This window comes from Myodes glareolus, chromosome 15 (genome assembly GCF_982192425.1).
Source record: "Myodes glareolus chromosome 15, mMyoGla1.1, whole genome shotgun sequence".
NCBI classification, from domain to species: domain Eukaryota; kingdom Metazoa; phylum Chordata; class Mammalia; order Rodentia; family Cricetidae; genus Myodes; species Myodes glareolus.
In genome coordinates this window covers 58,598,935-58,623,965 of record NC_142040.1, presented here as the reverse complement: position 1 = coordinate 58,623,965, position 25,031 = coordinate 58,598,935, and the positions used below count along the sequence as shown (strand labels likewise).

General features: G+C 34.5%; 1 long non-coding RNA gene across 1 annotated transcript in view; it reads right to left on the bottom strand.

Annotated features, from left to right (window-relative positions):
* Nucleotides 1-6,971: 6,971 nt before the first annotated feature.
* LOC125397722 (uncharacterized) overlaps nucleotides 6,972-25,031 on the bottom strand; it is a 103,290-nt gene continuing 85,230 nt past the window's right edge. The window contains exon 4 of the long non-coding RNA XR_007231141.1: nucleotides 6,972-7,080. This is a non-coding gene — a long non-coding RNA (uncharacterized LOC125397722). The remainder of the gene's footprint in view (nucleotides 7,081-25,031) is intronic.

Sequence of the window (25,031 nt, the reverse complement as noted above, 5' to 3'; positions counted from 1 at the left end):
TTTGTGACAGCATAAAACAAGGAAAGTAATGTCTCCTAAACTGAATATACATTTCTTCTTGAACCTCTGGATATGTTACTATTGGAAGTCATTGTTAGCTGGTCAAGGTTACAGTCTCTCATGATCTAGAAGCTTTTTCCAAAATCTCAGCAACATCTCTCCCTTCCCAGCAAAGGTTCCTACTCTCTACCTAGTCTTATCTGAAGGATATTTTTAGGCCTAGGATGCCTGACTTATCTCAGGGGTAATGCTTGACACCCATCTTGGCAAATACTCTTCCCCTGATGACGCAGAGGGTAGTTAGGAAAATACTCTACCCATTTTGATAGAGCTGCTTTTCCATTAATCTATATGATAGGAACATGCTACTTAATGCACATTAAGTTTTCCCTTGGTTTCCCAATCCTAGCTATCCTTATACTCCAATTATCTTAAGGGTAATAAAAAGAGACCCAACGTTACTTTGTCTGTTTAAAGTGATTTTTTTAATATAAAATGATAGTATAGACTTTTAGATAATGGAGAGGTTATCTCAGGTTAGTTAATTCTAAGATAAAAAAAACTTTCATTAGCTGAAAAATAAAAACTTCAATAAATAATATTCAGGTACATGCAGTGTGTTGACTTTGAAAGAAGCTGGAGAAATCTATAGGTAATGTAGGTAATTAGCCACTAGAGAATGAAAACGACAGGAGAAAGTGTTATCTAGAGTAAACAGTTGTTTGACTTCTGTCTTTGAGTACTCGAAAAAATAAATTTAAATTCTGCCAATGGAATATCATTTTGAAAGAATAATACAATAACAATGTAAAACTAAATGTCTGAAAAAAACATCTATTTTTGTAGGATATTTATATTTCATGTGTTTTTAATTTTTATTCAAATTTTGAAGTTTTCTTTCTCCATTTGTATTACTCTTCTATCTTTTCTTCTCTTTTCATTTTATTATGTTTCCTTTATATGACAACATACAAAGGTATCAAAGGTATCATTAGAGCAAGACTAATATAGATTTTAGTATAACACAGAAAAGAAATCAAGTGTTATGACCAACACTGAGTTTTTACTTGTATTTTTTGGTGGGGATTGGAAGGTAAAGATTCTTTGAGAAAGTAACTTTGCATTATATTGATTTTTTTATTTACAATGTCAATGAAAATAATAAGGTCAGAATCCTCACAGTTCTTATTCTGTATACAAATAATGATTTAAAAATAAGGAGGGGCTAAGATCTATAAAGTTACAGGAGATATCCTATTGAGCAAGTGCTTATCCAAAATGTAAAAAATTGTGCTAAAATATGCAGTCTTTTGGGGACACACTAATGTAAGCTCCTAGCAACAAAGATCAGACCCTATAGGGGAATTTTTTTCTATTTCTTTTTTTATCAGAAGGGTACCAAAATTTATTTCCAAGGCTTAAAGTACTCTGAAGCTTTTTTTCCCAGTGAGGACTACATGGGCATATGAACAGAGCAGTTATTACCATACATGTTAAAGATGAGAGTAAAACATATTTCTGGAGATTTCATCCTGTAACAATGGATCATAGAAATCTGGAGATGCTGTAATTAATGGATAAAACTTCTGTACATAAAACCCACAGAGAACAGAGTAGGAGGGTGAATGCACAAAGAAAAGGAGCTCCAATATAATTTCATAGAATTAGCTATTCTAATATTCATCACAATAGATCTTCCTGTAGGAATAGTCATAATCTCCTTTATGGAGCTAATTTTAGATATGTGAGGCTTTTTAACAATTAAGAATAATTTTCTCCATGGATAAACCTAAAATTACACGGAACTATACCTCCAATGATAATTGAAAAATTAAAAAAAATTATACCAGGTATATGATAATTGTTAATTTAAGGTTAAATAGTTGATGTGAGATTTCCCTCTATATGCTGTGATTACCATTGATAAATAGAAACTGTTTTGGGCCTATAGCAGAGGAATAATAGAACAGAACTAGTCGGGAAAGCTAAGCTGAATGCTGGGAGAAGGAGGTTGAGTCAGAGAGAAACCATATAGCCCTGTCAGAGCAAGACAGATCTTTAACCTGTAAGTCACAGTCACGTGAGGACACACAGATTAATAGAAATGGATTAAAATAATATGTAAGAGTCAGCCAATAAGAAGCTAGAGCTAATGGGCAAAGCAGTTATTTAAATAGCATTGTTTCTGTGTGATTATTTTGATTCTGGGCAGCTGGGACCAACAAGCAACCTTCTCCTACAAAAAGCTCCTTGTACAAATTAGTGACAAAATGGTGGACTAAATGCACATAAAACTGAGAGGGCTAGAAAAGAAATTCTTGACAGCAAAGAACAAAGTTTAGTCACATTGTATTTCCCCAAATTTGCTTTGCCTGATGTCAGCATTCTGCAGCTCACTTAGAATTAATCCTGGTTCAGTGGTAACTGAGAAAAAAAAAAACAAAAACACCAGAGCTTTCAAATGCCGGCTTTCTTGACCATGCTACCAGCATGAATTCTGGCTCTTTCAGGAGAATGAGCATGTGAATGGGGTTTGTGAGTAATGTGCCATGTATTCCTTGATGGCAACATGGACAGGCTGTGTGCCTAGAGATGGGGCACTGTGTATGACTCTCGGAGGCGGCAAGCAGCTCCACCATGTCAGACAGGGTGGGCAAGCAAGGAGTGTCGTAGTTCCTGTACCAATGATGCACTTAAAGTTTTTAAGAAACGCTTAGCATTTTAAGAAGTTTTCCTGGAAAGTAAAGAGTTACAAATAAACAATAAACCAAATTCAGATGAAAAGACATCTAAATGAGACACAGTGTGGTTTAAAAATGTATGTAGGCCTGGAAGAGAGAAGAAAAAGAGTATAGACAGTTATAAAAAGAAACAAATTGTATTAAAAAAATTAAAGTCTTTAAAGAGACAGAATACAAACTGTCAGAGATTAAAGGGAGTAAAGAAAAAGAAGCCATGTAAAAATGGAATATGCAAAGAGAATATATATATACACATACATACACACATGTATGTATATATATATATATATATATATATGTGTGTGTGTGTGTGTGTGTGTGTGTGTGTGTGTGTGTGTTTTCTTTGAATTTTTGGCTGCTAAGTACAAGGAGACATTTCATTGTATTGGCTGCTAAGTCAAACCAGCATATATATTTTAAAGGTATCTTGATTTAATAATATGGGTCTAAAAATAGATTGCTTTGGAAAAAATGTTATTGTTTTGTTTCCAAAGAAAATGAGAACATGAAAGGTCTTTGTGAAATTAAGTAACCAAAAAATTACTTCACCCAATAAATAGCAGGAAGCAGTATGGAGAAGAACTATGCCCATATTCCCAAATATTGTTTATAAATGTTTCTTTACATTTAAAGGGAGACATGCTATTGAAATTTGCATTTGGATGGATCTTAGTTTATTGATACAAATTTAAGGTCAATTTTGTTATATTGTGTATATGTATATTTCTTCTCTTGATAAAGATATTGTGTTTGTCCAGCCCATTTGAAGATGTAATGTATAATTTTGCAGGATACGAAAGAAAGTGACTGACAATCTACCAACATAGGTGGGATTGTCTTGAAATTTCCTGCTTCATGAAAAGGTTTGTCAGATACTTTGGGCCTGGAGGCTGAAGATGGATGGCCCAACAGAACAGAAGAACTTTGGGAGACTATCCAGGCAGTGAGATGTCTCTGTATATCCTTCTGGAGTCTTTGATGGAGTTGAGAAATTGATAGTTATAGTTTTCCTTAGTTATGATAAAGTAGCCATAAATATTGTAATAACTGTAATTCTTCCTTTATAGCACCAGGCTGAGCTCCCAAAGTCCAGCTGAAGATCAAAGAGATCAAGACCATGATGGGTTCACCCACTGAAACAATTTATTTGAGCTCACTAACTCCAGCCAGACTGGGAAGGAACAAGTATAGGACCAAACTAGTCCCTCTGAATGTGGTTGATAGCTGCCTGGCTGGGGCAGACTGAGGGGCCACTGATGGTGGCACCAGGATTTATCCCTACTGCATGTACTGGTTTTGGGGATCCCATCCTCTTTGGATGAACACCTTACAGTAGATTGGTGGCTAAATCCTAGTAAATCCCCCCTGCAAGTAAAAATGAAATAGTTTATAACTTGTAAAAATGGAGTATTTCAAGTTTATGAAAAATTCATTTTCTATTGATATAAATGTCACATTATTACATTATAATTCATAAAATTGGAAATGTTTTAGACAACATATATACACTAAATGGAAAAAAAATATAAAATTGATTATAACAGTGGGGAAAGTTAGTAAATATTGCATAAGAAATGAAAACTCATAAAATCTTTATTATATATTTCAACAAATATAAAAAAACTAATGTTTTAATTGTTGATATGAAATCTCCAATTTTATGAATCCATTAGCTATATAATCATCCAATAAAAACACTAAAAACAAATAAATTATAGTATTTTCCTTGTCCTTTAAATTTGGTTCTGACTATATAATATTTTATAAACAATGGATTACTCAAAATTACTTAAATTTAAGTGCAATTATAGTGTTGCATGCCTTTAATCACAGGACTTGGTGTGAAAAAATAGCTAAGTCTCTCTGAGTTCAAGGACAAGCTGATATACATAGTAAGTTTCAGGCCAGCTTGAAGTACACATAATGAAACCTTGTCACGACAAAAACAAAACCAAAAACAAATATAAAATATTTATAGCAAAACACAGCTACTTTCATGAAAATGTTTCCTTTTATACTATTTAGTACATGTTTAATTTAAAATTGAGTAAATGTAATTTTTTTAGTCTTTTTTAAAATAAAACTTTTAAATATGGGTTGACCCAATGGAAAACTTCTTTCAGTAATTATTGTGTAAAGATTTCTTTAAACTTAAATGCTATAGTGTCTTGCAAATAGATGATTTTCCACTAAAAGTTAGACTTAGAAAATCAATCTATTTCATATTAGCCAGCAAACAATCATTAACTTAAAGCTCACGTTTCATTTTATTCTTTTCTGTCTTAAAGTTTTTATTCTGTTCTGTCTTATTTTGCGTATATGTTTTCTTATTTCAATTCTGTTTATAATTCCCCACTGCCTACTTCAGATTTTGTTCTTGAGACTTTATCATTGCTGGTTTGTTAGTTTTCTCTTTGTCTTTATTTTGATGCAATAATTTCAGACATATTCAGTGAATATAAGTGTGTGTGTATGAATGAAATGTCAGAATTTATTAGTGTCACAGATAATCCTGCATGTTTTACATTATATATCTGTTAGTCATTAATCTTCCAATATTATTTATTTCCTCTATTATTTTATCTGGGATGTAAAATATTTTCTATTAGGAATTTTTAGTTATGTCTAAGTCATTTGTTTTCACAAATCATGTTATATAGTAGAATGGAGGAAATTAATAGTAACAATAAACACCCAAGTTTCTGGTAGTTTAAATTTGGAGGTATTTGGAGAGGTTTACAGTATGTGTTCTGACTGAATGCAGTATGCCATTAGAAGGAAGTTTTGAGATTAAAAGCCTACTTCTAGCTTCCCCTCTCTGCATCCTGTTTTTTCTTTGAAGTTGTGAACGGTAGGCTTCATGCTGCTGCTGCCATGTCTGCTGCTTGCTCTTACTCTTCCTTGCCCATACTGGCTCTTAAAAGAAAAGAGGTTTGTGTCTGAGACTGAGAGATTGTTATGAATAACCTAATAATGCTATATTTTGAAGTAATATGGGAATTGATTTGGTAATAATGATGTTTATCACAACAATAGAAAAGTAACTTAAACACTAGCAAAATAAATAAAATGTTCTGATGAAATAGTGAAAGAGAAGTGTGATTAGGCTGTGCTTAAAAGGAAAGGGCATTCTCAAAGCAGAATCCTGATCAGTGACAAGAAGCAGCCAAACGACATGATTGGTAAAGAGAATGCTATACACAACTTATGCCTGGGAGGTGGTCTACAGTACCAGGCATTCAAGTCACTATCATGGCTAATTCAAGTAGTGGATATTGTTTAGAGGTAGATTTGTAATTAGTTGTTTCTTGGTTTTTATCTGAGCATGCAAATCACTTCTAATCTTTGTCTGACATGGAAAAAACTGTCTATTTTTCATCAAAGTTGTTTCCTGGGAGCTGTTAACAGATTTCTTTGCAATCAGATAGGATTTGTTTAATGTGACCACTGCAGCTATGGTATCAAAGACCAAATTGCAGTAAATTTACAACATATACGGTTAGGGAGTAAAGAGACACCATATCAGGCCACTTCCAAGCTTCTCTTTTTCTAGGACTGTAGATTGTTATTTTTTTAATATTTATTTATTATATATACACAATATTCTGTCAGCGTGTATCCCTGCAGGCCAGAAGAGGGCACCAGACCTCATTACAGATGGTTGTGAGCCACCATGCGGTTGCTGGGAATTGAAGTCAGGACCTTTGGAAGACCAGGAAATGCTCTTAACCTCTGAGCCATCTTTCCAGCCCCCTGTAGATTGTTATGGATGACACGAAGTTCCAAGTCTTTTAAATAGCAGCCAATGTTCCAATACTGTATATCCCTAGTAGTCATGTCAGAGTTACTTGAATACTTACAAAAGCTGCCATCATCATGTATTTGTGATGCGACCTGCTAAGTGGTGGAGTACTGAGAAACCTTGCAAAAGGAAAGCTTAGTGAACCTACAATGATAACATAGAATGATTCATATTCTCTGCATCATGAAGCCGTAAAGCCCCTCTTTCTGTATCCATCACTATTCCTTAGCTGATAAGGGAAATAAATAGGATGAAAATATTTTCTGTGTTGAAGAAATATTTTAATTAAATGTGGTTAGTTTGGATGTGTGATCTTTGCACAGAAAACTCAACAATGATATCCTTTTAAAATAATTTGGAGACTGTAAACAAAAAGGGAGAGCCAGTAAAACCTATTGAGAAAGATTTAAAAACACAGCTCAGAAACATTCAAGGTCATGCAAGTTGTTGCTGTAATCAAGTCAAGAATGTTGATGTCTTGGCTCTCGACTCCATTTCTTCTCTCCACAGTAGAGTGCATTTCTGTTTGCCATTTATCTGCCAAGAAAATATATTAGTTAATAAGTGCTTAGAAGCTGACTTCCTGGAAAACATCACAGGATGCCTTTCTTGTGTACACTTATGTTTAATTCAAATCTCAGACTGCCCTTGGAATGTAAATGCCTGTGTTCTTCTCAGGTTAAGTGGTAACAGTGTGACAGAAAATAATTTAAAGTGTAAGCAATTTTATTAGTCATTATCCAGAGTGCCAAATTCAGACATAATCTTGTGGGTTTTTAACATTTTATCTCTTCTATAAAGTGGAAAAATGCCTTGGCCTTTTGGGGACCACTGAGGATAATTAGACATCCGTACTGTGAAGTTAAGTCTATCTACTCTCACTCCCAACTTGGAAACTAAAACACGTATGTACACTGTATAATAGAGCCTCAGTTCCCCATTTCGAATTATAAAAACAAAATTGTTACAAAAATAAATTAATATTGTCCACAAAAGGTCCAGAGCAAACAGCGTTCCATACAAGCTTGAATTTAACCATCACTTGAATATGTATGCTTTATACAGAAAAAGGGAAAAAGATTGGCTGTTCTTTGAAAGAGTCTTGATATACCACCAAGAGTCTTCAGGAATAACTGTTCCTACAATTCCCCTTACAGGTGTCATTACTTACCTTTTTAGAAAGAGTATTATTCACATTTGAATATCTTTGAGGCTTTGAGGAAATATTAAAAAAAATTCTTCAGATATGTTAGGGAATACTTTTAATGACTGCTCAGCAGAAGTTTTCCTTGGGGAATATTTAATCATTAAAACTTCTCAAGTATTTCATTATCATTTCACGCAATTCCCTGAATAACCCCATCCCTTGTTAATTCTATAATTTATGCTGAGGCTGATCCTACCAAGTGTGTCCCCAGACAATTTTTAACTGAGCAGTAAAACCATTACTGATGGGCTTTGCTTTGACCTTTTTAACATTTCTATTTTCTTCCTATTGTTTGTTAGTAATATTTCAGCACTCTATCTCCTGCAGGAAGCATTTCAACTGGGTCAAACAGGAGGTACAGAGTAGAAAGAAATAGCTTTCCATATTTTCTACTGCAAGAGTGAACCTATTGAGCTGTGCTTGAGAAAAATTAAGAGAAGTTAATCTTACTGACTTGTACTCTTTCCACAAAAAAAGTATATTATAATCAGAAAGATGTCTCCAAATGTTTGTACAGTTCTCATGAGTGAAATGTGACAAAAAGTAATAATCAGAGGTGGCAATAAAAATAAGTAAAACTATGTCATCTATTCCACATGAGTTAGTCAGTTCTTTTATGATTGTTTGTATTTCAAAACAAGAATTTTAATTTTGAGGTATGCAAATATGAATCTAATTCCTTAAGAAGATTTAAAAGAATTGTCTAATATTTTAAATTGAGTTTTGACTGTTTTACATGGTTCTATATTTTAAGGACACTTTCTAAAATTAATATTTCTATTAAATTTTGGAGAATTTCATGCAGTGTATTTGATCATATTCAACCCCATAGCAACTCCTCTGAGATACCTCTTTCCTCCCTATCTAGCCAAGTTCATGTGTTTTTTTTCTCTGTCGTATATCTGCCTATCTGCATGTGATTTTATATATATATATATATATATATATATATATATATATATATTTTCTAAAGTACTCCTGACATTGGACCTATCCTAGAGTGTGGTAATACTCATCATACTATTAAAGATATCTGAGTTTCTGTCTCCCAGGGTAATTCAAATGCCAAGAGAATCTCAGCTAAGTCTAGAATTTCCTGCCCATAACCCTTCCTTCATGTTGAGATCACTTTAAGGAAAATTTTGGGAAATCCATTATTTCATTCATTATTTAGGAATATCTGTAGGATGGTATTTATATTTGCATTACTTTATTTAGTTGAAAAGCAACATTCTTTTAACTTGTTGAAGTGTGATGGTAAAAGGCCTGTTTATGTCCAAATAAAGTGACGCTTTTAGGGGCCATGTCTTTGTTGGGAGAGGGGCATCAGTAGGTGCTGTGCTTTGAGGTTTCAGAAACTCAAGCCAGTTCACATCCTGCTGCCAGTCCAGAGGGAGATAACAAGTTGAACTACCTCTCCAGCACTATGTCTACCTTCCTGCTACCATGCTTCCTGCCATGAGAATAATGAACTAAACTTTGGCATTGTAAGCAAGTCCAAATTAAATATTTTCCTATATAAGAGTTGCTGTGCTCACGGTCTCTGTTCACAGCAATAAAACTCTAAACAAGACATGTTTTACAATTTTATTGAGATATACGAGTATTCATACAATACAATTTGAGTATTTATTTAAATTCATATTGTTAGAAGGAATGATACACAGGAAGTGTTCATTTTTCAAATTTCAGGTAATGAAAATTAAATAATTCACTGATCCACTAATATATTCCTAAATTTATGGATATATATGACTGTGTTTGATTTGATTTCCTACATGTTTTTATGTTTCTCAGGATACATTTTATTTATTTCATGTATTCATTTTTAAACAGATTTACTCACTAGTTTCTGCCTAGGCATCCATCAGATGTGTAACTTCCTCTAATAATACATTATAATGTGTTTTATCAAATACTTTATCAACTTTCTAGATTGCATTTCTCTTGACCCTATAGTAAAAATAGAAAGTAAGAAAGAAAAACAAACAAACAAAAACATCAACTATTAGGGTGCTGGTGTCAAAATCTAACATTTCAGATGATTGATTTATCACAGAGAAATCCAGTGGTTCAGGGAACACTCAACAGATATCAGTTTTAATTGTAGATTTCAAATGTAGTATTTCTGTATTTTTTCGAAGCAAGGAATGACCTATGCATATATCAACCATAAAATATAAGGGTATTATGAAAGCTAGTTTAGTTTTCTATTAATTTGGACTACTGAAGTTTTACATTTATATATTACAATATGTTGAAAAATATTCTTATTTTTAAGTATTGACAATATTTTTAGTCAATATTAAAACTCTTCTTATAATTGCGAACCTAATTCTCTGTAAGATCATTTAGAAACTATATATTTAATTACCGTTACATTAATTTTTACATTTAATTTGGCAAATCATGGAGTTCAGACTGAGAGAGTTTCTCCTACAGTATTAAAACTAATAAACTTTGTAAGCAAAACATAATGCTCATTTCTTCCCACACTAGAGAAAAAATTTTATGCCTGATGCATTTTATTCATAACTAACAAAGAATGCCTTTAAACTACATCATCAAAGATGTAGCACTACCTGGAAAAGTTACTACTGTCAGTCACAAAACGAATAAGGTCAGTGATTTTTTTTTTCATTTACACTTTTTGTTTTTACTTAGCAAGCATCATGCATTCTTCAGAAAATTCAATTTACATGAAATGCCTATTCAGAGGCACTTCAGTCATTAACTGGAAAGGGAAATATGCAAATAACTTTTTTACCTTAGGGAATAAAAATAAAAAAAATATTATATTTAAAGTGTATGTAATGTCTGAATATACTTTCAAATTACCACCAAGGCACCTGAAGCAAAAACAAAAGAAAATATTTGTTTTAAAATAGTCTGAAAGATTTCAGCTCAGTTCCTTATTTATACATCTCTTATCAAAAGACAGCATACTTTCTGCTTAAAATCTAAAGTTTTATAAATATCAATTTTAGGGAACATAGAAAATACTTGATTGAAGAGATTTCACAGGTATAAATAATAAAAATTTCTATCTGCTTAGTTTATTTCTTCTCATCATCATTTCTTTACCCAGTGAATCCCTCTTCTCTCCTTCCCATTTTGATAATAATGAAAGTGTTTAAATCTGAAGGTACATATACATGTCCACTCTTGCCAAAGAGTCTCACATTATTGTAAATTTTCACTATTCCTATTTGTGGGTATTTGCATCTATCTGCTTCACTAAACTTTGAGTACCTATGTAATTGAAACAATACAGATGTCAATTAATTTTCAAATCATAGATACTCTAGTGTGAATATAAGATAGAGTTTCCCATGTCTAGTTTATTAAAAAATAATAAAAGTTCTGATGAATGAACATACATAGAAACAGGAAGAATATGTAATTCAGTCAAAGATTTGCCATAAAACCTGCGTTATTTGTTATAGGAAAACAAAATCAAAACTTATTTGGTTGAATAATGTTCTTGACTTCAATATAATGCTCAGCATTGTAGTGGATGAAGCTTATACATTAGGTTGCATATGCCCATGTAAATAGTTGAGTAATAATGTCTAGGTGGAAACAACATAGAAATCATTTCCACTACATTTCTTCCAAAGTTGTTATCCGAGCCCGTTCCATGCAGGAAACACATGCTTGCTGTAAATATAACTAAGAAATGCAAAGACATCTTCAACTTCTGTGATTCATGAGGCACATACAAGGAAATTTTGATTCCTTGTATCAAAACAGCTAACTCTTTATTATTACTACCCATGCAGTCTCAGATTGCTCCCATATATTTATGCTTATATAATCAAATTATTTTGTTGTTACAAGTAGGGATACACACACACACACACACACACACACACACACACACGTCTTTGCAGCCGGAGATGTCTTTGCATTTGTTAGTTATTCACGCCTCAAATCTGTACTTCCTGAATGGCAGGGGCTGATTTAGTAATAAGGTATGAGACAAATCAACAGACACCAGCTTCACAAGAGCTGCTGTTAAAATAAGTGTGTGTGCCTGTGTGGGCACATGTGTATGTGTTTGTGTGTATCTGTGGGTGTTTTAGTGTAGTGTGTGTGTCTGTGCATGTATATGTGTATACGTGTGTGTATGTGTTTAGGTGTGTTTATGTGTGAGTGTGTGTGTATGTGTATGTATGTATGTATTTTGTGTGTGTGTGTGTGTGTATAAGTGTATATGTATGTGTCTGTGTTTGTGTGTGTGTGTTCTGAATCTGGGGTTGATAAATCTTCAGTGTGAAATACAAAGTAAATCTATAGCTACGATTTTTCAAAGTTTGAGTATTTGGTAATTTAGCATTTTCATTTGTTTTTCTTTTCTCATTTAGCAGCTCTTTTCAGTGTCTTGCATGTATTACAAAAAATGGTGGTTTTAAGAAAAGGCAAGTGATATTTGCCTATGATACTGTCTTAATTTAATTCTACACTACCACATGTTCTCCTTCCTATTTATTCATCTATTATATTTCTATATTTTAACTTTTCTGAAAATCTAAACATTGATTCTTTCACTTTATTTCTGCAGATACAGGGAAAAATAATTTTGCTTCTGACTTTTTTCTTCACCTTCATATTACTTTAAAATTCACTAGCAATTTGCATATTTTCTTAACATGCTTCTGTCAAAACTAATCTCTCATTTTTGCAAGATCAAGTGGCTGAGACATTATCCACTGTGTTCACAATGATCTGTTATGCATGTTTTAGATACTGTTTCTCTGAAACAGATAAATTATAATTGCCTTTAAGTTCTTTTTTCCTTTTCTAGTGTGTAATGAATATTTGTGATCATATCACAAAAGATATATTATTTTCAAACAAAGTAATTATTAACATCTCATAGTCTCCGTTATACAAATAAGAAATGCTACAAACAATAAAAAGCTAGTGGCCTACTTTGTCACCATTTAAAGAAATTTGAGATTACTGGGATGGCTAAAGTTAAGTTTTAAGTTTAAATTACAAAGATTAAGAAAGCCACAAAACAAAAATGTTTCTAACGTATAAGCCACATTTGTCCAAGGACAATAACACCCTGGAATGCTGGGGGCTGTTCTTGTAATGTAACAAATGCAATATTTTCACTTGTTAAAAAAGCTTGGTTGCACCAATTGCATGGGTTGTTTGACTGATCACATGTAGGCATGGAGTCTGTAGGCAGGAAGTACACTAGTATGTATGTTTGTTCCTTATTGAATGAAGGTGGGAAGTGTATAATCTTTTGGTTTTTTTTTTATTTCTTTGTGTAATGTAATTTAGTACCATACACTGGAAATGGATTTGGTCAGTATCCATAGTCCTGGCTAGTATGTAATAAAGAGTGCTTCAAATGTGGCTCAAAAACTGTATTAGTGTTCTTATTTTCACCCCATGCTATTAGCAGTTACATTGTTTACTATCCGTTACTCAGTTGCTGGAATATCCACCTCTATTGTATTTTAGCCTGTGGTAACTAGGATTATGTGAGTACTCAAACATTCTACGTTGTACAAGTTTAGGATTTCAGTGACGATGAGTGAAAAGAAGGAAAATACCTTAAGAATGATTTCTGCTCTTTACTTCTATAGAATTCCTCAGAATTCTGAGTTTTTGTTTCTTAATGCAGAATATATTCTTTTGCTTTTTTTCCAGTAAATGGGAATTCCTGAGAAAAATGCAATTTTTTTAAGGTCTAGACTGTGCACAAGCTCTATGTTGGCAAGTTGCTGACTCAGTCGTTTAGTAGTCCTTACCTTAGCATATTTAGAATCCCTACTAATAAATCTCCATTATAATTCTAATATTGTAGTTATTTGTTAAAATGCAACAATAATCTCCCCTTTTTATTCCATGATTGAATAGTAAGTTATTCCATTTTTAGCAAAGGCTTCATCCTTGTTGCTAGATGATAATTTGCTTTTCGTACTGAAGTATTACACTCTCTAGTCAAATTATTTATGTATTTTAAACTATCTTCTTAAATTGTGTTATTTTTATTTCCATTTTATAAAACAATAACATTAGTCCTTTCGTATTGAAAACTCGTATAACACTAATGTTTAAAAATTCTGTGTGCTACATTTTTGATTTTCAAATCTCATATAATAGGTTCTTGCAGCCTAAAATATTTGAAATAATGGAAATAAGAAATTCTAGAGAATGTCATTCTAGTGGAACCAAATTTATTCCAAATAAAACTACCACAATTTAACAGTGTCAGCTTCTGTCCCATTATATTCTTCTTTTCATAAATCTTAATGTAAACAAGGGTACTCACATTATGATGTCAATATCTCTTAATGTTATGTTTACCAATTTTCTTTAATAACTAGAAGCAGGATTTTTAAAGTTTTATTTCATGTTTTTATGAGTTTCAATTTTTTCTATTATAGTTTACTTAAATTTTTTCTTTGATCTCATATAGCAAATACTTTTGTTATTGAATATTAAAACAAATAATTGACTGGGAAAATAAAAATAAATAATAAATCCTATTTTAATAGCAGTCTAATTTTTTGATTTTATGAAAAACATGTTTTCATTTGTAAGCTAAAATCAGTGAACTCAACCTGGTAGTACACATATATTTACAGAGTGATCTACCAGATTAGTAATCCATCAAATAATCTATTTTCTAGGTTTTAGTTATTATTAGTTATTATTAGTCATCAAAATATTGATATTTTATTTTTCCGTATTGCACCTAATTCTGAGGTATACTAAATTTCTCTTGAGTTGAGTCTAGTTATATATCTGGACATAGAGTAAAGAGGACAGTAGTTAAATTATAATTTTCATAATGTCTTTGTCATAATCCTTGGAACATGGAAAACAGGACTTTGTCCTTATGATCAAATCAAGGCTTGCGCAAAGATAACATACTCTTGAATAATTGTTTGGTAACAAATTGTAAACGCAGGTAATACAAGAAAAAGACTCTCCACTCCATCTCTCAGACATAAAGGAGACCCGAAGCAATAGTCTCATACCAAAGCAACTCAGTTTTTACTGTGACATCTAGACCTATCAAATAATAAATTTATACTCTATAAGGCACTGCCTTTATTGTATTATCAACCAACCCATTAATTATAATGGAAATAAATGTGAATGAGGTGCTGAGGAGTTTACAAAGCATTTTTCAGTAATTATAATTATATACTTTATAGTAAGGGGAATATTAACCTCAGAAGATTGCCCCCTCAAACATACACACACATTAATATTTTGCCACCTATTTTCTTTCTGTGCTGGTTACTTATCTGCTGCTATAATAAATGGCAAAGGCAACTTACAGAAGGAAGAATGCATTTGTTCTTACAGCTGTATGTGGAAAATGCAGAATCCACCATAGCATAGAGAAAGAACCTAGAAAGCAGCAAGGCTAGCAACTGGAGCAAGAAGCTAAGAGATCACTTCTCTACTCTATGATGAAATGGAGAGAACAAACAGGAAGTGTTATGTAACATTAAACTCTCAAAGCCCTCTTTCTCCAGTAACTTTTTTTTTTCTGTAAGACCAAAACTCCAAACCACCCCAAAGAACACCACCAAATAAAGATCAAATATTCAAATACCTGTCTGATATTGAAAGGGAAGGGGGCAATTTTCATTTAAACCACCAGAGCTACCTTCTAGTCAGAGTTGCCTACAGGTGCTTAAAGTCTTATGTTAACTGATATTGTTCATATTTATGTTGAGCTATATATTTTATACTTTCAGCACTTTTTACAATTTTAAATATTATGATAAATTATTTTAACCCTAAAAGAATACTACTAGGATAACACATTCTAAAGACTTTCTCTCCCCAAACATATAGTTTTAGTGTTAAAAGTAAGTATGGGAGAATTGAAGCAATAGAACTCACTGGCAAATATTTGCTCTAGGAATATGGGTTGCTTAAAAGTCTTTCAATAAGACCTTAGAGTAAGTTTACTATGATAACTTACAAAGTAATAGTAGTAGGTTCTTCTCTGTGGAACATGGTTTGTCTAGCCATAAGTTTCTGATCCCGGTCATAATAAAACACATGAGTTCCATCTAGACAATCCATTCTTTTTATGAAATAAAAGTTTGTTTATTTATTCTCATAAAATCTGCACCATGATTGCCCCAGTGGGAGCATGTTGTTATTCCATTTGTTATGGAAGTTCGCTACATTCACAGCAGGGTACTTATAGGAAGATCATGCTCCAATAGCTGGCCCCATACCCTATGTATTTATTTTGGAAGCACAGATTTGATTGGACAGTTTTTCTTTTCAAGAATAGAAAGCATAGAGTTGGGTGAAGAAAGTGGATGCCTATTTGGGAGAAGATAGAGGGAAGAAATGTGTATGAATATGATGTTAGAAGTTCCTCTATATATGTGTTGCTTTTATTGGTTAATGAATAAATCTATCTTAGCCTATTGAAGGGCAGAATAAAGCCAGACAGGAAATCCAAACAGGCATATATAGAGAAAGTAGGCGAAGTAAGGGAGATGCCATGTGACTGCCAAAGGAGAAAGATGCCAGCCAGAAACTTACCTGGTAAGCCATTGCCTTGTGCCAATACACAGGTTAATGGAATGCGTTAATTCAAGATGTAAGAGCTAGCTCCTAATAAGCCTAAGTCATTGGCCAAGCAGTGTTGTAATTAACATATTTTCTGTGTGATTATTTGGGTATGAGCACTCTCTGCTGACATATCAATTATAATTTATGAGACTCCCAATTATTAATAAATATGTTATTTAAAATGTTCTGTGAGTCCATCACTTATCTTATGTCAATTCCTCAATCTTGTAAGACAATCAGGAGGGAAAGACATTTGGGAAGAAACAAAAACAGACTTAACTCATGAGGATAGACATTAACCTATGAGAAAATTTTTGTTGCATTCTCAATTGCTGGATGCCTCTCCTCTCAATTCATAGGTTCTCCTAGAAGGAATTTTCTTTTGCTTTGAAGTATACCATGGATCTATGTTCCTTTTCTCAACATTTAAATATGCACTAAGACTTTAATCTCTTGTGTTTTTTATAATTCGAATCTCAGAATTTTATTCACAGTCGTCAAAGCCTACTGCATTGGTTTTAAGAGCTGGAAGGCAGTTATTCATGTCCATTACTTTCTCTTAAATATCATAATGAAGAAATTGGATAATCACTAGAGAAAAAGCACTAGTTGCCTTTGACTAATGGATGACACACAGACCATGATGAGAAACACTTATATGCTGTAGTGTTTTCAGTATAAAAATAAACAATACCTGTTCCTTCTTTGATGTATTCATTATTTGAGATAAAGTGTAGTGAGGAGCTGCAGGCAGGCCTGCTTTTCATCCTGCCTGGCTCCCACACAGCTAGCTTAGCCCCAGAAATAATAACAACACATAAGTTGTATTCATTTAAACACTGCCTGGCCCATTATCTCTAGAGAGTTAGTTACTGACTAACTCTCACATCTTGATTAACCCATTTCTAATAATTTGTGTAGCACCACGAGGTGGTGGCTGACCGGAAAAGATTCAGTATGTCTGACCTGGTGGCTGGCTCCATGGCATTTGCCTCATTGTCCTCTTCCCAGCATTCTGTTCTGTTTACTCCGCCTATCTAATTTTCTGTCCTATCAGATGGCCAAGACAATCTCTTTATTAACCAATGAAAGTAACTCATAGACAGAAGGCCCACCTACATCATTTCCAAACTTTAACCTTTAGCCTGCATATATTTTTTAACACATAGTAAACCATTTAGAGGTTTTCTTCATCTTTGAATCTCTCTTTACTGTATATCTCTCCTTTTTTCTGACCTCATGAGCCTTTAAGAAGAGGATTGAAGTCATGGCTTTGTTGGCTGGATCCAGCCCATTCCTTAGCTTTCCAGCCTTGTGGCTGAGGTATCAGCTGTAGCCATTTTTATTGCCACAACACTATGTCATTTCAAGGTCCTTGCCAGTAAGCAAGCTGCAGCATTCTGATCACAGACTACAGTCAGTCGGATCGCCTACCTGAAAAAGTCAGAGTTTGCCCTGACAGGACGGCCCAGAAAACCCGCATTTTAAAATGACACAGCTTTTTTTTCTGTTACGGCTGACAACTGAAAAGCATGTGTTCAGCTTTTCGTCAACACCGGTTAAGTGTTTCATGGCAGGACCTCTTAAAAGAACTGCAGGGTTTTGTAACTAAAGCTGAGTCAGGAAGCCTCTCTTAGATGAAAGCATTTGCTTGCCTCTAACAAGCAGAGCAGACCTGAGAAACTGCTGCAACCAAGAAAACATGCTTTACTCTATTCTTTCCCAAACTTTCTCAGGCTTTCTGTGGATTCAGATATCCACGTGGGTGCCATATGTAGTGAGGAGCTGAGGGCAGGCCTGCTTTTGTTCTCGCCCGGCTCTCCCACATTGGGTGCCAATAAAGTATCCTCATTGCTCATAATAACCTTAACTGAATCAAGAATTATCCATAACATTCTTCTACAAATAAAATAGTCTTCTTAGTTTTAACATTTCACAATTAATAGAAATTGTAACTTAAATGAAACTGGAAATGGCCTGCTTATCATAACTTAAGCATGGAGTAATGATGATGGCACTGTAAATCTCAAACAAAGTACAAGAGCGGCTTTTAATACTCATGGCTATTAAATAACACATTTGTCTCTTCCAAATTGTAATAACTGAAATAATAGTGCTATTAAAAATTGGAAAATTTCAGCAAGCATTTTCAGAATTAACAATGAAAGGATATTTTAAGTGTCTTGTTAATCACTAGGGAGAATAAAATTTCTGTTGACCATCTGGAATATTTTCCATCCCTGTGTCCATTTGAACATCTAGCAGAGTATAGTATTTAAAATTTTATACAGGGAAGAAGATTTTAGATTATTTTTTGTTTATCTGAAGCTGAAAACCAAAGTCTGGAATTGCTAATGAAGTGCTCAACCAGTGAGCTAAATACCCAAACTTTAAGTTAAGTAATTACGTCTTGAAATTATGAACATATTAATAGCTTACCTCATAGTTTTTGAAAGTAAAAATCAATTTAGATATCAGTTAATTATAAAGAATATGGAAATACTATCTATCTATCTATCTATCTATCTATCTATCTATCTATATATATATATATATATATATATATAATGACCCAAAATTCTTTTGTAGTTTTTCTAGGATTCATTATTTTTTGTTTCTTTTGGTTTGCATAGTTATGCTGTCAAAGGCAAAAAAATTGAATAGGCTGTTGAGTTTTTTGGAAATTTTCTTACAGCATTAATTTAATATCCTAAAGTTAAAAACTGTAAGTTAAATACGATAGACTCACAAAAGTATTAAGTTAACAAATAAGTAAAAACGTTTATGTAAAAATTAATTATATATTTACTTATTCAATTTAAAATTGAAAATTTGAGATTCCTGACCAGCAGGGGTCCTGACTTCTAGCAGAGGGCAATCGGAGGGGTGAGTTTGCTTCAGGCCGTGGCAGGGTCCCAGTGAGGAGGAGCTTGGGCATTCCCCGACCCCATAGACGCCCAGGTCGCCCAGCAGTGCAGGCTACCCCCTCCCACCTGTCATCCCAGCTCCCATCCAGGTACGAATTCCTATATTTCTCCCTTCCCCCTGGGGACATAAAATTTCCCCAGCTCAGCTGCCTTGCGAGCTGGGCCTGGGCTGTAGGCGCATCCCGGAAAGAGGGAGTGCCTGTGCTTCAATAGCCTGCCTGAGGAAAGGTGGGCATTCTGTCAGTGAAGTCCCTGCTCAAGAAGGGAACCTGACCCGGTAACAGAAGTTCCAATAGAGAACATTTGAAGTAAGAGATGGGCAGACGCCAAGGCAAGACCTCATCCAACAATCTGAAAAACAACATGAAAACACCAGATCCCAAGGACCCTACAATAGAAGGAGTTGAACACCTTAACCCAGAAGAACTGGAAAAAAGTGCCATTATGAAAGCAATAGAGTCCCTTAAACAGGATATGAATAACTCCCTTAAAGAATTGGATGAGAAATATAACAAAAAGTTTGAAGAAATGAGTATAGAAATAGATGAGAAATATAACAAAAAGTTTGAAGAAATAAGTAAATCTGTGAATGATACCCTGAGAAACCAAGAAAAAACAATCAAACAAGTAAAGGAAACAGTCCAAGAATTGAAAACTGAAATGGAGGCAATGAAGAAAACAAAAACCTAAGGCTGGCTGGATATGGAAAACCTAGGTAAATGAACGGAGACTACAGAATCAAGTATAACCAATAGAATACAAGAGATAGAAGAACGAATCTCAGATTCTGAAGATACCATAGAGAAAATAAATGCTCTGGTCAAAGAAAATGGCAAATCCAACAAATTCTCTTCACAAAACATTCAGGAAATCTGGGACACAATAAAAAAAAATCTAAGAATAATAGGGATTAAAGAAGGAGAAGAACTGCAGATCAAAGGCCCAGAAAATATATTCAACAAAATTATAGAAGAAAACTTTCCCAACCTAAAGAACGATATTCCTATGAAGGTTCAAGAAGCATACAGAACACCGAATAGACTGGATCAAAAGAAAACATCCCCTAGCCATATAATAATCAAAACACAAAACATACAGATTAAAGAAAAAATTTTAAGAGCTGCAAAGGAAAAAGGTCAAGTAACTTATAAAGGTAAACCTATCAGGCTTACACTGGACTTCTCTATGGAAACCATGAAAGCCAGAAGATCCTGGATAGAGGTACTGCAGAAACTAAGAGACCATGGATGCAAACCCAGACTACTATACCCAGCCAAGCTATCGTTCACTATCAACAGAGAAAACAAAATATTCCAGGATAAAAGCAAATTTAAACAATACGTAGCTACTAATCCAGCCTTACAGAGAATATTAGAAGGAAAATCACTACCTAAGGAATCCAACATTCCCAACACTGCCTACAATAACTCAAACATCTAGCGAACATTCACAAGCACAAATGAAAGAAGGAAAACACATACACTCTACTACCTAAAAAAAAAAAAATGACCGGAGTCAACAACCACTGGTCATTGATATCACTTAATATCAATGGACTCAATTCACCTATAAAGAAGCACAGACTTAGAGATTGGATACGAAAACAGGATCCAACATTCTGCTGTTTACAAGAAACACACCTCAACCACAAAGACAGACACCTACTCAGAGTAAAGGGTTGGGAAAAGGTTTTCCAAGCAAATGGACCTAAGAAACAAGTGGGTGTGGCCATTCTAATATCTAACAAAATCGACTTCAAACTAAAATCAATCAGAAGAAATGGAGATGGACATTTCATACTCATAACAGGAACAATTCATCAGGAGGAAGTCTCAATCCTGAATATCTATGCTCCTAATATAAAGGCACCCACATATGTAAAAGAAACTCTTCTAGAACTCAAGGCAGTCATCAAACCACACACACTAATAGTAGGAGACTTCAACACTTCTCTATCACCAATGGACAGGTTAATCAGACAGAAACCTAACAGAGAAATAAGAGATTTATTGGAGGTATTGAATCAAATGGACTTAACAGACATCTATAGAACACTCCACCCAAATAGGAAAGAATATACCTTTTTCTCTGCAGCTCATGGAACCTTCTCGAAAATTGACCACATACTCGGTAACAAAGCAAACTTCCACAGATACAAAAAAATATTAGTAACCTCCTGTGTCTTGTCAGATCACCATGGACTAAAATTAGAATTCAACAACAATGCTTCCCCCAGGAAGCCAACAAACTCATGGAAGTTGAACTGTCAACTACTAAATCACCCCTGGGTCAAGGAAGAAATAAAGAAAGAAATTAAACTCTTTCTTGAATTTAATGAAAACAGAGACACAACATACTCAAGCCTATGGGACACTATGAAAGCAGTGCTAAGAGAAAAGTTCATAGCACTAAGTGCCCAATTAAAGAAAACGGAGAAAGCACACATTGAAGACTTAACAGCACACTTGAAAGCTCTAGAAAAAAAAGAAGCTGATTCACCCAGAAGGTCTAGAAGACTGGAAATAATCAAACTGAGGGCTGAAATCAACAAATTGAAACACAGAAAACAATCCAAAGAATCAATGAATCAAAAAGCTGGTTCTTGGAGAAAATCAACAAGATTGACAAACCCCTATCCAAATTAATCAAACGGCAGAGAGAGAACATGCAAATTAATAAGATCAAAAAAGAAAAGGGGGACATAACCACAGACAAAGACGAAATTCAGAGAATCATTAGATCATACTATGAAAGTTTATATGCCACAAAGTTGGAAAATGTAAAAGAAATGGACATGAATCATTAGATCATACTATGAAAGTTTATATGCCACAAAGTTGGAAAATGTAAAAGAAATGGAAATGTAAAAGAAATGGACATATGGTTTACCATATACCAAAGTTGAACCAAGAACAGGTGAACAATCTAAATAGACCTGTCAGTCGCGAAGAATTAGAAGCTGTTATCAAAAATCTCCCTACCAAAAAAAGCCCAGGACCAGGTAGTTTCAATGGAGAATTCTACCAGAACTTCCAGGAAGAGCTAATACCTATACTCCTTAACGTATTCCACAATATAGAAACAGAAGAGTCATTGCCTAACTCCTTTTGTGAAGCTACAGTTACCCTAATACCAAAACCACACAAAGACACAACCAAGAAAGAGAATTACAGGCCAATCTCACTCATGAACATCGACGCGAAAATTCTCAATAAAATACTGGCAAACCGAATCCAAGAACACATTAGAAAAATTATCCATTATGATCAAGTAGGCTTCATTCCAGAGATGCAGGGCTGGTTCAACATATGCAAATCTATCAATGTAATCCATTATATAAATAAACTGAAAGAAAAAAGCCATATGATCATCTCACTAGATGCTAAAAAAGCATTTGACAAAATTCAACACCCATTTATGATAAAGGTGTTGGAGAGACTGGGGATACAAGGATCATACCTAAATATAATAAAAGCAATATACAGCAAGCCAACAGCTAACATCAAACTGAATGGAGAGAAACTCAAAGCCTTTCCACTAAAATCAGGAACGCGACAAGGCTGTCCACTCTCTCCATACCTCTTCAATATAGTGCTTGAAGTGCTAGCAATTGCAATAAGACAACATAAGGAGATCAAGGGGATTCGTATTGGAAAGGATGAAGTTAAACTTTCGCTATTTGCTGACGATAAGATAGTATACATAAGTGACCCCAAAAGCTCTACCAAAGAACTCCTACAGCTGATAAACACCTTTAGTAACGTGGCAGGATACAAGATCAACTCCAAAAAATCAGTGGCCCTCCTATACACAAAGGATAAAGAAGCAGAGAGGGAAATCAGAGAAACATCACCTTTCATGATAGCCACAAATAGCATAAAATATCTTGGGGTTACTCTAACCAAGGAAGTGAAAGACCTATTTGACAAGAACTTTAAGTGTTTGAAGAAAGAAATTGAGGAGGATACCAGAAAATGGAAAGTCCTCCCCTGCTCTAGGATTGGGAGAATCAACATAGTAAAAATGGCAATTCTATCAAAAGCAATCTATAGATTCAATGCAATCCCCATCAAAATCCCATCAAACTTCTTCACAGACCTTGAGAGAACAATAATCAAGTTTATATGGAAAAATAAAAAACCTAGGATAGCCAAAACAATCCAATACAATAAAAGAACTTCTGGAGGCATTACCATCCCTGACTTCAAACTCTATTACAGAGCTACAGTATTGAAAACAGCTTGGTATTGGCATAAGAACAGAGAAGTCGACCTATGGAATCGAATAGAAGACCCAGATATTAACCCACAAACCTATGAACACCTAATTTTCAACAAGGGAGCTAAAGGTATACAATGGAAGAAGGAAAGCATCTTTAACAAATGGTGCTGGCATAACTGGATGTCAACCTGTAAAAGAATGAAAGTAGATCCATATCTAGCACCATGCACAAAAATCAAGTCCAAATGGATTAAAGACATCAACATTAATCCGTCCTCTCTGAACCTGATAGAAGAGAAAGTGCGAAGTAGTCTACAAGATATAGGCACAGGAGACCTCTTCCTAAGTAGGACCCCAGTAGTACAGACAATAAGAGAAACATTGAAAAAATGGGACCTCCTAAAACTGAGAAGCTTCTGTAAAGCAAAGGACACTGTCAGTAAGACAAAAAGGCTGCCTTCTGACTGGGAGAAGATCTTCACCAACCCCTCATCAGACAAAGGTCTGATCTCCAAAATATACAAAGAACTCAAGAAACTAGACACTAAAACTCTAATTAACCCAATTAAAAAATGGGGTACTGAACTGAACAGAGAATTCACAACAGATGAACTTCGAATGGCCAGAAGACACTTAAGGTCATGCTCAACCTCCTTAGTGGTCAGGGAAATGCAAATCAAAACCACTTTGAGATATCATCTTACACCTGTCAGAATAGCTAAAGTCAAAAACACCAAAGATAGCCTATGCTGGAGAGGATGTGGGGTGAGGGGAACACTCATCCATTGTTGGTGGGAATGCAAACTTGTGCAGCCACTGTGGAAATCAGTGTGGCGGTTTCTCAGGAAACTGGGAGTCAACCTCCCTCAGGACCCAGCAATTCCACTCTTGGGAATATACCCTAGAGATTCCCTAACATACTACGAAAGCATTTGTTCTACTATGTTCATAGCAGCACTATTTGTAATAGCCAGAACCTGGAAACAGCCTAGGTGCCCCTCAATAGAAGAATGGTTAAAAAAGGTGTGGAACATATACACATTAGAGTTTTACTCAGCGGTAAAATACAATGACATCTTGAATTTTGCATGCAAATGGATGGACATTGAAAACGCTTTACTGAGTGAGGGAAGCCAGACCCAAAAAGAGGAACACGGTATGTTTTCACTCATAAGTGGATTCTAACCATAATTAAAGGTCTTTGAGCCTATTATTCGTGATCCTAGAGAAGCTAAATAAGAAGATGAACCTGATGAAGATTATTTAGCTATCCGCCAGGAGGTAGGAAATAGACAAGAGTCCCAGGTAACCTTGGGTGCATGGGGGGGGGTGGGAGGGTTGTTGGACGGGGAGAGGGTTAGAGAGAAGGTAGTAGGGGAGGAATGGGGAAAGCTCGGTGGCCTGGGATGGGGGGGGGGGAGGAAGGATGAATGTGGGATCAGGGAAGAATATATTTCAACTAAGGGAGTCATTTTAGGGTTTACAGGAGACTTATTCATATATGGGATCCCAGGTCCAAGTAGAGATCCCCAGATTGTTCTCTGGACAGTGGAGAG